The 12598-nt window shown below is 39.2% G+C and overlaps 1 protein-coding gene and 1 long non-coding RNA gene across 2 annotated transcripts in view; one reads left to right on the forward strand and one right to left on the reverse strand.

The window, feature by feature from the left end:
- Positions 1 to 12598, forward strand: part of GALNTL6 (polypeptide N-acetylgalactosaminyltransferase like 6) — a 1232148-nt gene that overhangs the window by 1159613 nt on the left and 59937 nt on the right. The gene's annotated exons all lie outside the window — the stretch shown is intronic.
- The window catches only part of LOC127490267 (uncharacterized), a 76660-nt gene that overhangs the window by 13365 nt on the left and 50697 nt on the right, over positions 1 to 12598 (reverse strand). Inside the window, exon 4 of the long non-coding RNA XR_011386866.1 lies at positions 8788 to 9262. This is a non-coding gene — a long non-coding RNA (uncharacterized lncRNA). The remainder of the gene's footprint in view (positions 1 to 8787; positions 9263 to 12598) is intronic.

Consider the following 12598-nt stretch of genomic DNA (forward strand, 5'->3'; position numbering starts at 1 on the left):
TCAATTCTATATATTTTTAAAAGATTTTATTTATTTATTTGAGAGGTAGAGTTACAGAGAGTGAAAGGGAGAGACAGAGAGAAAGGTCTTCCTTCCGTTGGTTCACTCCCCAAATGGCCACAACAGACAGAGCTGCACCGATCCGAAGCCAGGAGTCAGGAGCTTCTTCCGGGTCTTCCATGCAGTTGCAGGGGGCCAAGCACTTGGGCCATCTTCCACTCTCTTCCCGTGCTACAGTAGAGAGCTGGATTGGAAGAGGAGCGGCTGGGACTAGAACCGGCACCTATTCAATTGTATATTGAGTAGTAACAACCAAGTTTTTGATGTTGTATTTAAGAATTACTAAAAATGCAAAATATATCTATGGGACAAATTAATCTCTGAAGATAATCTTTCAAAATATTCACCCTTGTGTGATTTCTTTTCCTTTTCAAAAGGATTTTTTAATTTGTTAATTTTGAAATAATTGTAAAACTCCATGACTTTAAAAATGATAGTATAGAAAGTCCACATATATCATTCACCTGTCTTCTTCTAATTTTGACATTTTATATTTACCGCACTAATTATGATATACTTATTAAGCTATATACTTGAAGTTGGTACAATACTGTTAACTAAGCTACACACTTTATTCAGTTTTTTTCACAAGTGTTCCTTTCCTGTTCCAGGATCCAATCCAGTATATAAGAGATTTATAATTTCTTATAAACTTTAAACCAATTGATAGAATGGGCAAAGCTCCTAAATAAATTTAATAGTTAGGTTGCTGTTTTAATAAAAATGTAAGAAAGGGAATACAGACTCTGTGGGTCTTTTAAAGCAATTACAGGAAGGAACCACAAACCACCAGCAACGTAAACACAAGAATCCTTTATGGGAGAGCTGTGCCAAAAAGCAGGCCAACCTGCCATTTTATGCACTTGTACTTGGAAGGTTTTCCACTTGCTTCTCTTTGCCAGCCTGATTCTGGGTAAACAATGAAGTGCTTAGGCCAATTTTGGCTCTGGTCATTGGAACTAAGCTTGTAAAGGATATGTTACACACCATAAACAGCCCATAAACTGCTACTCATTTCCCTGACAAATTCAGCTGGACTATTGCACTTGCCTCCTAATTCATCTCTGTGTTGCTGCCCTCCCCACTTTGGTTTAATCTCAACACAGTACACATAAAATGGGAGAGCAGCTCACTCCTTCATTCAACACCTTTCAGTGGCTAACATTTCTCACCAGGTGAAAATCAAAATCCTTACTTACGAGATCCTACCTTATCTCACCCGTGTTTTGCCTCCCCCAGCCTAATCTCTTACTACTCCCCCCAAGGATTACTATCCTCCAGGTGCATTGGCCTCATTGCTATTCCTCAAACAGGACAGATATATTCTTGCCTCAGAGCTTTTGCAGTTGTTTTTGCAAATACTTAAAATCCTTCAGTCCCAGAAATCCTACGGCTTCCTTCGCTTCTCTCATGTCCTCACTCAAAAAAAGAACATCTTCTCAGTAAGGCCTCCCTGATTATCTCATCTAAAATTGTAGCAATCCACACACACACATCCATGTACTCACTTACACATTCCCTATCTCCATTTCCTCTTTTATTTTTCTGATCAGCATCCATCACTATATGACAAGTCATGTGATGTATGTATTCATCATGTTGTGTTACCTCTGCTCTTTGGTCACAAGAAATAATGACTGGCATATAGTAGGTGGTCAATAGAAAATTTGTAATGAATAAAAGATGAATAAATGGAAGATCCTGCTTTCCTGTTATCTCACTTAATCATTCACTGTTTTGCCCCCATGAATGTATGTTTGAAGCCTCTACAGGACATGCTGAGTTATCATCTAATAAAGGGGAGAGGTCTCTGGACCACAAAGATTACCTCTTTGGAAAGTTTCACTAGGAGAACAGTTTGAATAATGATTATTAGGTAACTGATTCTGATGGACAGTCAGGTCTATAGTCCATATGACAATCAAACAAAATACAAAATACTCTGATGAGGAAGCAGGGTAAACTCCAAAAGTAAGATTTTGTTCCAGCAACTTATAAATTCTCAGTGCCATCTTCCTACTTAAAAGAGATTAAAGTCACACCTGATAGACAAATAATGGTCTCTTAGCAGTCACTTCATCCTCAAATGCACAAGGGTCGTGGATGTAATGGGGAGGAAATGGGGCCCAGTGAGCATAGAGAGGATTTTGAGCCATGTAATGAAGCATCCTTTAGTGCTATTCAAATGGAAGCAATGGGCTTCCCCCATATGCTGTGTTGGATATGATAAAAACAGTTTCAGAGTGGAAAACTATTCTTAAACCACTTACATATGGAGTGGCTCTTTTTCTGCCAAGATGCTAAATGAAAGAAATTGAATTCCCAATTATTTTTCTCTTTATCCCTTCCCTTCCTTCGAATTCATGCATTTGCTAGAGTCATTTATAGTACTCCTTTATAGTCTAAGAAGAAGAGTTCTGCAGAATTCTAAATATCATGTGTAAGAGGGAATAAATGATGTAAAATAGACAAACATGTCTTTTCCTACCAGTGCCATAAATTCTGTTAAGAGGTGTCTGCTTACTGCCCTCAATGTGCCAATCTTCGCACATCCATTTGTCATCTTGGGATTGTGCATAACTTTTTTAAAATCTTTATTTTAAAAATTCATCTCAATACTGAACTTCTTCAGCTGCTTATTTAAATTCCTTCCTCAAGATAAATGTCACCCTGAATTGTGGAACATTCACAAAGACAGGCACCCTGAATAATTCCTATTCTTCTCAGCACCAAGTGCTGCTCTTGCCTTCTTTCAACCTGCTAGTTTCCTCCTCCTTCTCATGTGTTCATGGTGCACAGGCTTTTCAGATGTTCCCATATCGGCATACATGAAAGGAAGTTCAACACCAGTAGGTGCATTATCTCAAAGACCATCTGAGGAAGTGAGGTTGTCTCTTCCAAACAAATTCAAAGTGAATGCTGTTGATGTCTGATGCAAAGGTAAAAGCTGGAGTTTCTTGGACAATGAGTGAAGCTCTTACAAATTCTCTTGGGAGAGCTGACACCAGCTCTCCTGCATTCCTCTACAACCTAGTCTTTTAACTAGGAAAGCTGCAAAGTGAGATTATCCTGCTGTTTCCCTTGCAGCTCTGTAGGAAACCATCTCTGCCATTCAAGTGCTGTATATCAGCAAGCCAAATCTTTAAGTTAAGCAGTCATTCACAGGTGATTTGTCATTCCATGTGTATTTGACTTGACTTGTCTGTCATTAATTCTCAAACAGAGGCAACACTAGTACACTGTGCTAATTCATCCTCTCTGGAACTCATCAAGGAGGTTAAGAATGGGAAGAACACATATAAATGGAATTATGTTTTTAAATTTGAATAAATGTTTTCTGTATTCTCAACAGCTGAGTCATGGCTATGAAAATAAACTTAAAGTGCCTTACAATAAACATGGTTTTAGTTCCCATTCCCTGGCAGTGGCAATTTTACCCAAGTTATAATGGAATCAGAGAAACTTCAGAGCTAACAAACTCATTATTCTCCTCCAGTATGGCAAACAAAGCATTCCTCTTTTCTTTATGGTTATTTTGTTCTTCTTTGAATTTATATTTGATATATGTTTACACACAAAAATATATTCCTTTTCTGGTGCTCGTTATAGGAATCACTGAAATTTTAAGTGTGTGGTAGCCTAGTTATGAATTCGTCTTAGCATTTAAATTTCATTGAAAATCAGTACCTTTCTAATACCAAGAATGACACTAACAGTAGAATTTGGGGATCATTAAATCATCAGAGCAAGATTTTTAATCCATAACCTCAGAGAATAGCATGGTTGGAAAAATCCAACAAAACTTTCCAAGGACATAGAAACACCTCCTACATCCTACCTATTATTTAACCATGTGACCTGTTGCCTTCTGTGATTGCTAAAGCAGGTCTCTCCAGGGACAAATGCCATCAACTTGCTTTAAAATTCCGGTGACCCGCAACTGGCAGAAGAAGGATTAGAATAAGTACAGTAAAAAAGGAAAGGTTCTTGGGGTTTTGGAAAAAATTTCTAAAAACTGTCAATTTCACGTTATGTAGACTGGTACCAATATGCATTAATGGGCTTAGGATTTGCTTTCAATTACTTGTAAATAGTAATAGTTAAAAGAAGACCCAATATGCTTGTGGGAATCCTCGTAAAGTTGAGCCAAGTGTCCTTGGTTGACACTGCTCCAAACCCTGAGAAGTATACTGACTACACTGCTAAGAAGTAAGTCATTCCTAGAGTTCATCAGTCTGTCAGATTTTGTAAGCAAATCGAAACGTAGCTCTCTGTCTAAATCTGGGAGGTGGGAAGACAAGCATTCCTTTGCTCCCGTTCAGATCTGTAGTTCATTCTTTCTCCATGTTTCATTTCCTCACAATCATCTCTTTATATTTCTTGATCCATTTCATTTCATTTCTTCCTATTGACTTTAAAATATATAGAAGTAAATTTCTATTGGCTTCTATTTCCAAAATTCTGTTTTTGTCTAAATCAATAACCCAGCAGTATTTAGCTAAGCCAGCTCTTGCCTTAGAACTTTCCCATTTTACAGTGACATGTGTATGTCTTTCTGTTGAGCCTCTCTTGTCCAGTTGACATAATGCCTGTTAGTTAGTCTATTTATGGAAAAAGTGGCCTATTATTTAGGACCAATCTAAAGAGTAACCAATAATCTTATGAGGAGCCTAATTTATGGACTAATCAGTAGAACAGAACGAAAAAGTCAGTTATTCCCGATCTTTTCTAGACAAAGTCACCCAGAACCAATCATATATATTCAAATTCTTTGTCTACATTTTTAAAAATCAGAATTGCATACAAGTTTGTAGCAAAATTTTTGCTCTAGGGTCCAATATTCAGGTACTGCCCTAGTATCTAAAAAATCATGAAAAACTTTGAGGAATTATTCCATAAATAAAAATCTATGTTTTCTATAATATTCTTGTTTTAATGTATACTATAATTTATGATGCTAAAAATAGCAGCAGCAGTGTGATTTTGTTCAGTCATTTAAAAAGATGCATTTAGGATAGAAAAGAAAAAAAGAACAATGTGAATATCATCTTACACAAAACAGATAAAACAAATGACAAGAAATCCCCCATGTACTCTAGAATAGGGGTTAGTGTGACCTGAACACCAGGCCGTAGCAGATACTCTGTGGGAACAGAAGAGAAAAGGGATTAGTAGAAAGAAAAAACATATTACTGATCACACTTCTACAAGGAGAGGACCCAGAAATCAACATATATTCATCTTCAAAAGACAAAGATCTTTTATAGAACAGGAATTAAAATAATCAAATCTGAATGTTATCAGTGAGATTCAAAGACCTGCTCACAGTTTCCTGTCTGAGGATCAGTACAAAGAGACCAGTAAGGAGCAATGGGATTGTAAAACACCCTGAATAGCTTTGGCCTACATGTGTCTCAAAACATGCAGTACTCCCTGTCCCTTCCAATCTCCCACCCCCAACAAAAAAGAAAAAATCTGTGAGTTGGATTCAAAATGAAACACTGGGAATTCCAGAGAGACAGAAGTTTCCAGTACCACAGAAGGAATTGTCTGGGTTAGAGAGCTTAGAACAGCAGACACATTTAAAGGCAGCAATATTGCTTTGAAGGAAAGAATCTTAAAACACCAGACAACACAAAACTAGAGACAGGAAGGTCTTGTGAATCAGCCGGAGCCCAGAAAGAAAAGTGTTCATATACAAATGTCATTTTTAAAATAATTCACAGTAACAACAGAGAAGAGAGCCTCAAACAGGAACCTTCCTCTAATAATACAATAGAAGCAGTTTAAAGTGAAACCCCATAAAAGATACAGTAAGGTTAATGATTTTTAAAATGACCCAAATATAGATCCAATAGCTACTAAAATTATACTACAAATGTGGCCACAAATAAGATAAAAACTGCAACTTAAGATTTCAGAATAAGTTAAAAGAGTCTTAGAAATAACCACAGCATGAATGAACCATACAAATCAGAATGAAAATAATCCAGAAATGAAATCTTTAGAGTTAAATTAAACATAACTTTGCTTAAAAAAAATAGAACAGAGAAAACTTGGGAATGAACTAAAAAGGAAAGAAAATATACTTCACAATGAAGCCTGAATTAGAACAAAAGAACAAAGGGAGACAATGGGAAGCGCAAGAAGTGGAACTGAGGCGAAGAAGAAAAAGAGTAAAAATAATGGAACAGAAACTTAAAAATTAGGAAAAAATAATTCACCAAGATATTTGGAACAACAGACAAAGCAGATTAAACAAATTTTCCAAGAAAGATCCTCAAAAATGAAAGGCAACAAATACATAAAACTGTGATTGGAGGAAACCTACTCAAAACAAAAGGCTTGGATTTACATATTAAAAGGACCATTCTTGGAAATTCAGCTATTTTTAAAGGAGGAAAAAAACTGTGCACCCAAGCATAAAGAATAAATCTGATGAACATTGTGCCCCAGGAGCCAATATACAGCAGCTCTGCACAAGTATTCAAGAAAAGAAAATAGGAGCCCAAGATTTCACATCCAACCAAACCAGCCTTCCAGTATGAAGACTGTCAAAAAACAATGATAAACCTTCAATAACTTAGGGACTGTTTTAACTAAAAGCCTTTCTAGGGAATTGTTACTAAATGAGAATCAGAAAGCCAAGAGCTTTTTGAAGAAGCTTGGCATAGATAGGGTCTGAAAAAAAGTGACTATAAAGATAGACTAATGTACATATTGTATATGATTTTACAATGTACAAATAATCAAGTAACAAGTGGGAAAGTAAATGGAAAGCAGAGTAAGTCTGCTGATTGTGCCGTAAGCATTAACTAGGAGTAAAAGATTATCGTGTCTGTTTAGACACTGGGGGAGAAGGAAGAAAAATGGTTTCTTGGAGAAAAGTATAGTTAGGCATTACCTAAAAAAAGGAAACTTCAGATATTATATAGAATATTAATGTAAAGTAACCAGCAGGAAAAAAACACAAACCATATTAAATATCAGAGATTACACAGAAAAAAGAAAAGCTACTGCATGATGAAAGATTTTTTTAGAGAACAGTGCATAATAAATCAGTTTGTCAAAGCTAAGATCAAACATATAATATAATAAATGTACTGAAAGAAAGATTTCAGATTAGTTCATAAAACAAATCTAACTCTTCTATACAGGAGATATACTAAAACCAAAATGAAAAGATTGAAAATTACAGAATAAGCATAAGTATACCATGAAAATTCAAGTAATATGAAAGCAGCTTATGGGATCTTGATATGCAACAAAGTAAAATACAAGGCAAGAAAAGCAGAGTAGGAGCTGATTTTGTGGTGCATTAGGTTAAGCCGCCACCTGCAATGCCAGCATCCATATGGGCACTAGTTTGGCTTTTCTACTTCCAATGCAGCTCTCTGCTAATGTTCCTGGGAAAGCAGCAGAACAATGTCCAAGTGCTTGTGCCTTGCCACCCACATGGGAGACATGCTGAGCCTGGAGTTCCAGGCTCCTGGCTGTTAGGAGTGAACAGGTGGATGGAAGATCTTTCTCTTCTTCCTACTCATCTCTCTTTGTAATTCTGCCTTTCAAATAAATAGATAAATCTATTTTTACAGAGAGCAAAGTAAAATGTTAGAGACTAAAAACACCAAATACTGCAAATCATTGAAAAATAACTTTATTAGGCCGGCGCCGCGGCTCACTAGGCTAACCCTCCGCCTAGCGGCACCGGCACACTGGGTTCTAGTCCCGGTCGGGGCGCCAGATTCTGTCCCAGTTGCCCCTCTTCCAGGCCAGCTCTCTGCTGTGGCCAGGGAGTGCAGTGGAAGATGGCCCAGGTGCTTGGGCCCTGCACCCCATGAGAGACCAGGAAAAGCACCTGGCTCCTGGCTCCTGGCTCCTGCCATCGGATCAGCGCGGTGCGCCGGCCGCAGCGCACCGGCTGCGGCGGCCATTGGAAGGTGAACCAACGGCAAAGGAAGACCTTCCTCTCTGTCTCTCTCACTGTCCACTCTGCCTGTCAAAAAAAAAAAAAAAAAACTTTATTAGGCAGAAACTGCCATAAATGAAATCAGACATAAATAACAGGACAGTTTAATACAACTCCCTGGGCCCAAGATTGTACATCTAATACATATCTAATGCTGAAACTTTTTTTGAATTTATCTATTTTGCAAATGCATAGATTTGAAAGTATATTAATATTACAAATATTTTAAACATACAAAAAAAGCAAATTTAAAACTAATTATAGGGACCAGTGCTGTGGCATAGCAGATAAAACTGCCGCCTGCAGTGCCAGCAACCCATGTGGGCACTGGTTTGAGTCCCAGCTGCTCCACTTCCAATCCAGCTCTCTGATATGGCCTGGGAAAGCAGTAGAAGAGGGCCCATGTGCTTGGGCCCATGCACCCATGTGAGAGACCCAGAGGAAGCTCTTGGCTCCTGTTGTTGGATCAGTGCTGCTCTGGCTGTTGTGGCCATCTGGAGAATGTACCAGTGTATGGAAGACCTCTCTGTCACTGCCTCTGCCTCTCTGTAACTCTGACTTTCAAATAAATAAATCTTTAAAAAAAACTAATTATAGAAATAAATACCCTCTAATCTTAAACATGAATGGAAATTTCAATATCAATTCCAAAAAAAAATTTTACTTACTGAAACTACCAATTTTCTGTCTTTGTCCACTGGAAAACAAATCTACAAATAACTTTAATCCAATTTTAGAACATATATATATATATATACCTCTCAATTGTGGTCTCCAAACAGAATTCCTCAGTAAATAGAACTAAGAATTCTTGGGGAAACAATTAATCCAGTTGTGGGGAAGGAAACGTAGAAAGTAGTCTGGGATATTTTGTTACCCTAGAAAAAAAGAAGGAAAGGAAAACCTAGTTGAATCATGAATAGAATAAATTTACTGAAAAGATAAATTTTTAGACAATTGGGGGAAAGTGAATATGGACCTAATATTAGATAGTATTAATTATTATAATTACTGTTATTTGTATATAGATGAAAAAAAAGTTCTCCCTCCATTATTGTTTTTGCTTCCTCCTTGCAACCTCATTTTGAAAAGCTTAGTTAAGTGTCAGATATGAAATGATATGTGTGATGTTTACTTTAATGTTATCCAGCAAAACAGGGACAGATTGAGAAGTTTATGCATAAGTCTGTAGAACAACCTCTTCATAGTCATGTTCTGGGCTCTCCATCTCCCCTAGGAGAAAAATAGAAGGATCAGTGGAAGTCTTGAACTGAATTGCAGCTTGCGGTAATGCTTGGTGTTTTAAAAGGTGATTGTTCATCAGAGGCTTACTTTTGAGGCTAGGAACTTTGTCACATTATGGGGCCTGGATGTTATTAGATCTTGCCCCAGGGTCAGTTTTGTAGCTTCAAGGATTAGGAGGGTAATAGCTACCACCGCTCTGAGTCAAGCTTTGCCCTTGCTTCTGCCACCAGGTCAAGTTCCTTGCTAAAGGCTAAGTTAACCTCTAGGCTGCTGAGCTGGTCCCTTAAGCTGAATCAATAACCCTAACGGCATCCCTTTTCTCCATGTTACATATAGATTGAAGACTTTGCTTTTAGTGAGGCTTAAAGCTGAGGCCTCAAGTAAAGTAAGGCCTATTTAACTTGGATAAAGGTCTGTTGGGCCTCTTGGCCCCATGTTAAAACATGGTTCCCTGCCATCTGGATATCTTTTATCAGTTGATAAAATGATGGGCTATTTCCCCATATCTGGGGATCCAGGATTGACAGAATCCTGAGACTCCCTGGATTGGAATGCCACTGGGACAATTTCATGGCTTTAAAAGCCCTCTGTGACTTTACGTTGGCTTTTAACCCTTGTTGGATCTCTGACTTTAAGAAATACTTTTTATCAGGAAAAACAGAGGGATCTAAGATGAATACATATTGTTGGGCAGTAATTGCTCAGCCAGTCTTTCCCTGGGTTACTCAAACCTCTAGATTAATATCTGTCTCAACTAGTGGAAAGCATAAGGGTTGCCATGGAGTTATGAGGACAGTGGTTCCCATCTGGGCTAAGAGATCTCTATCAAGAAAGGGTGTGGGCCTCTGTAGTATGATCAGGAAGGGGTGTGGGGGAAAAAGGGAGGAGGTATCCCAGTTACAGCCTAGGGCCTGGGGGAAACATCTAACTAAAGGTTTTTCCTGGGACCGAAGCTGTGGTGTAGTGAGTAAAGCTGCCCCCTACAGTGCTGGCATCCCATATGGGCGCCAGTTCAAGTCCCAGCTGCTCCACTTCTGATCTAGCTCTCTGATATGGCCTGGGAAAGCAGTAGAAGAGGGCCCAGGTTCCTTGGGTCCCTACACCCAAGTGGGAGACCCAGAAGAAACTCCTGGCTCCTGGATTCAGATCTGCAACTCTGACCATTGCAGCCAATTGGGGAGTGAACCAGTGGATGGAAAATCTCTCTCTCTCTCTCTCTCTCTCTCTTTTCTTTCTCTCTCTCTCCCTCTCCCTCCCTCCTTCTCTCTTTCTCTGCCTCTCCTTCTTTCTCTGTGTAACTCTGACTTTAAAATAAATAAATAAATCTTAAATATATATATATATATATATATAAAGATTTGCCTAAGACACCTCCCACTGTCATACTAAGGAAACAGGGGAGACCTGAATTTAAGAGAAGGACAAAAAGGGTGGCTCCAGTGTCTCCATCCCCTTCTACAGTTTGGACCACCCAGGGCTCCTGAGTGCTGATGGTCTGGGTGATAGGAGCCTATAGGAGAAACCTCAGACCCCTTCTGTCCTATTGGCCTATCTGAGAGAGGGGCTCTGACCCCAGAGTCTTTGGTCTCTGGAGGTAGTCAACCCTCCAGTGGTCCCCATTGCAAATAAGTTAGTGCTGTGGGGGTTTTCTCTGGTGATGGGAATATGGATATTCCTTCTTAAAGTGTCCAATCTTATCATAGTAATAGCACTTTGAAGACCCCTGGGGACCCTCCCTAAGCTGGTGTAGCCGTAAGGCTGCTACCAAAGTTGCAAACTTTTTCCTGTCCTTTCTCTCATTGTTGGGCCTCCTCTTGGTCCCAATTGTAGAAGACTAAAGTGGTGACCTTCAGGAGGTTTCCTAATGTACTTTAATTTCAATAGCCTATTTTTGAAACTTTTTTCTAGTATCTGAGGCTGATTGAATAATGAACTCATCCTTTAAGATTACCTGTATTTCTATCACATCAGGAGATAGGAAAGTATTGGTTGATTCATGCATCCCTCAATCTCTCTGGAAAGGCAGAAGGGTTCTCTTCTGGACCTTGATCTATCATGGACAGCTTGGAATAATTTAGGAGTTTCGTCCTGGTCCTCCTCAATCCCTCCAGGACACAAACAATGAAATGTTTTTATTTCCATTCCTCTATAGGGTCATCTGCTGTCCATTTAAGGTGAGACTCTTACTGGGGAACAAACTGTTTTCCTGGAAAATATATTTTTCCTGTGCTCTCTGATCAGGCAAGGATGTGAATGTCATTAAGTTCATTCCTAAAAGCTTTTGCAGCTTGGAGAGCAGCTTATTTGTCAGTCTCTGTTAGGGTCTGATTTAGGAGTAAAGTCACATCTTTCCAGGTAAGATCATAGACCTGGAACAGACTTTAAAAGGATTCAATATATTGGTCAGGGTCATCTGAAAATCCTCCGAAGTCTCCCTTTATCTGGCTCAGATCCAGCAGGGAAAAGGAGACCTAGACATCAATAAGACTACAAAATCCTCCAGGGACCTCCTGGATGGTTAAAACAGAAGTCAGAAGTCATGTGTCCTGCTTGCTAACAAGTAGTCCCTGTTGGAGGAAACATAAGGGAACAAGAGTAGTGGATGAAGGGAGTGGTATAGACTGTATGGTAGGCTCCATGGCAGGCAGAGGGAGAGGGGTTGCTAGGGTCTTGAGGGTAGCTACTGCTAAAAGTGCCAAGTCTACCTTACAGAGTTGACAAATGTCAAGCTTATCTCAGGGAAAAAAAATCCCTGGATATAAAGGAACTCCTATCATTCCTCTGCTATGTGACAGGAGAGGTCTAGTTGGAGGATGATATTATATTAATACTTCCCTCTAGGGACCAAGTCTTTCCATCCTTCAGCTTGTATCCTGGCCATACCTTGTTGCAGAAAAAGGCCAGGCATTTTCTTCTTGAAGGTTTGGGAGTCAGAGGAAACCTAGTGCCTGAGAACACACTCCAAGGGGGCACATAGTGAAGATGGCTTATTACCCATCTAAAATAAGGGAACAGAAAACAAACCTAGAAGTTTCTGCGTCTGCCTACTTGAGGTGTTCCTCAGGTTTCTTGGCTGTGGGAACATAATGTCCTGGAGCCCACAGAAAGGAGAGGTTGGAGAATAGCAATAGATACTCTTACCTGTACCTCCACTCCTTGCCTTTTTTCCCTGAGACCCTTGATCTTGTAGATCATAGGTGCATGTGTGACCTGGCCCTCAGTTGAGGAGGGTTAAGTCGGCAGTAGTAGCCACCCTTACTTGTGCCTAACTTTGACCATCTCTTCTGTCTGGACCTCACTTTTTGATCTGTATTGTGACCTGGT

Source organism: Oryctolagus cuniculus, chromosome 2 (assembly GCF_964237555.1).
Source record: "Oryctolagus cuniculus chromosome 2, mOryCun1.1, whole genome shotgun sequence".
Lineage (NCBI taxonomy): Eukaryota > Metazoa > Chordata > Mammalia > Lagomorpha > Leporidae > Oryctolagus > Oryctolagus cuniculus.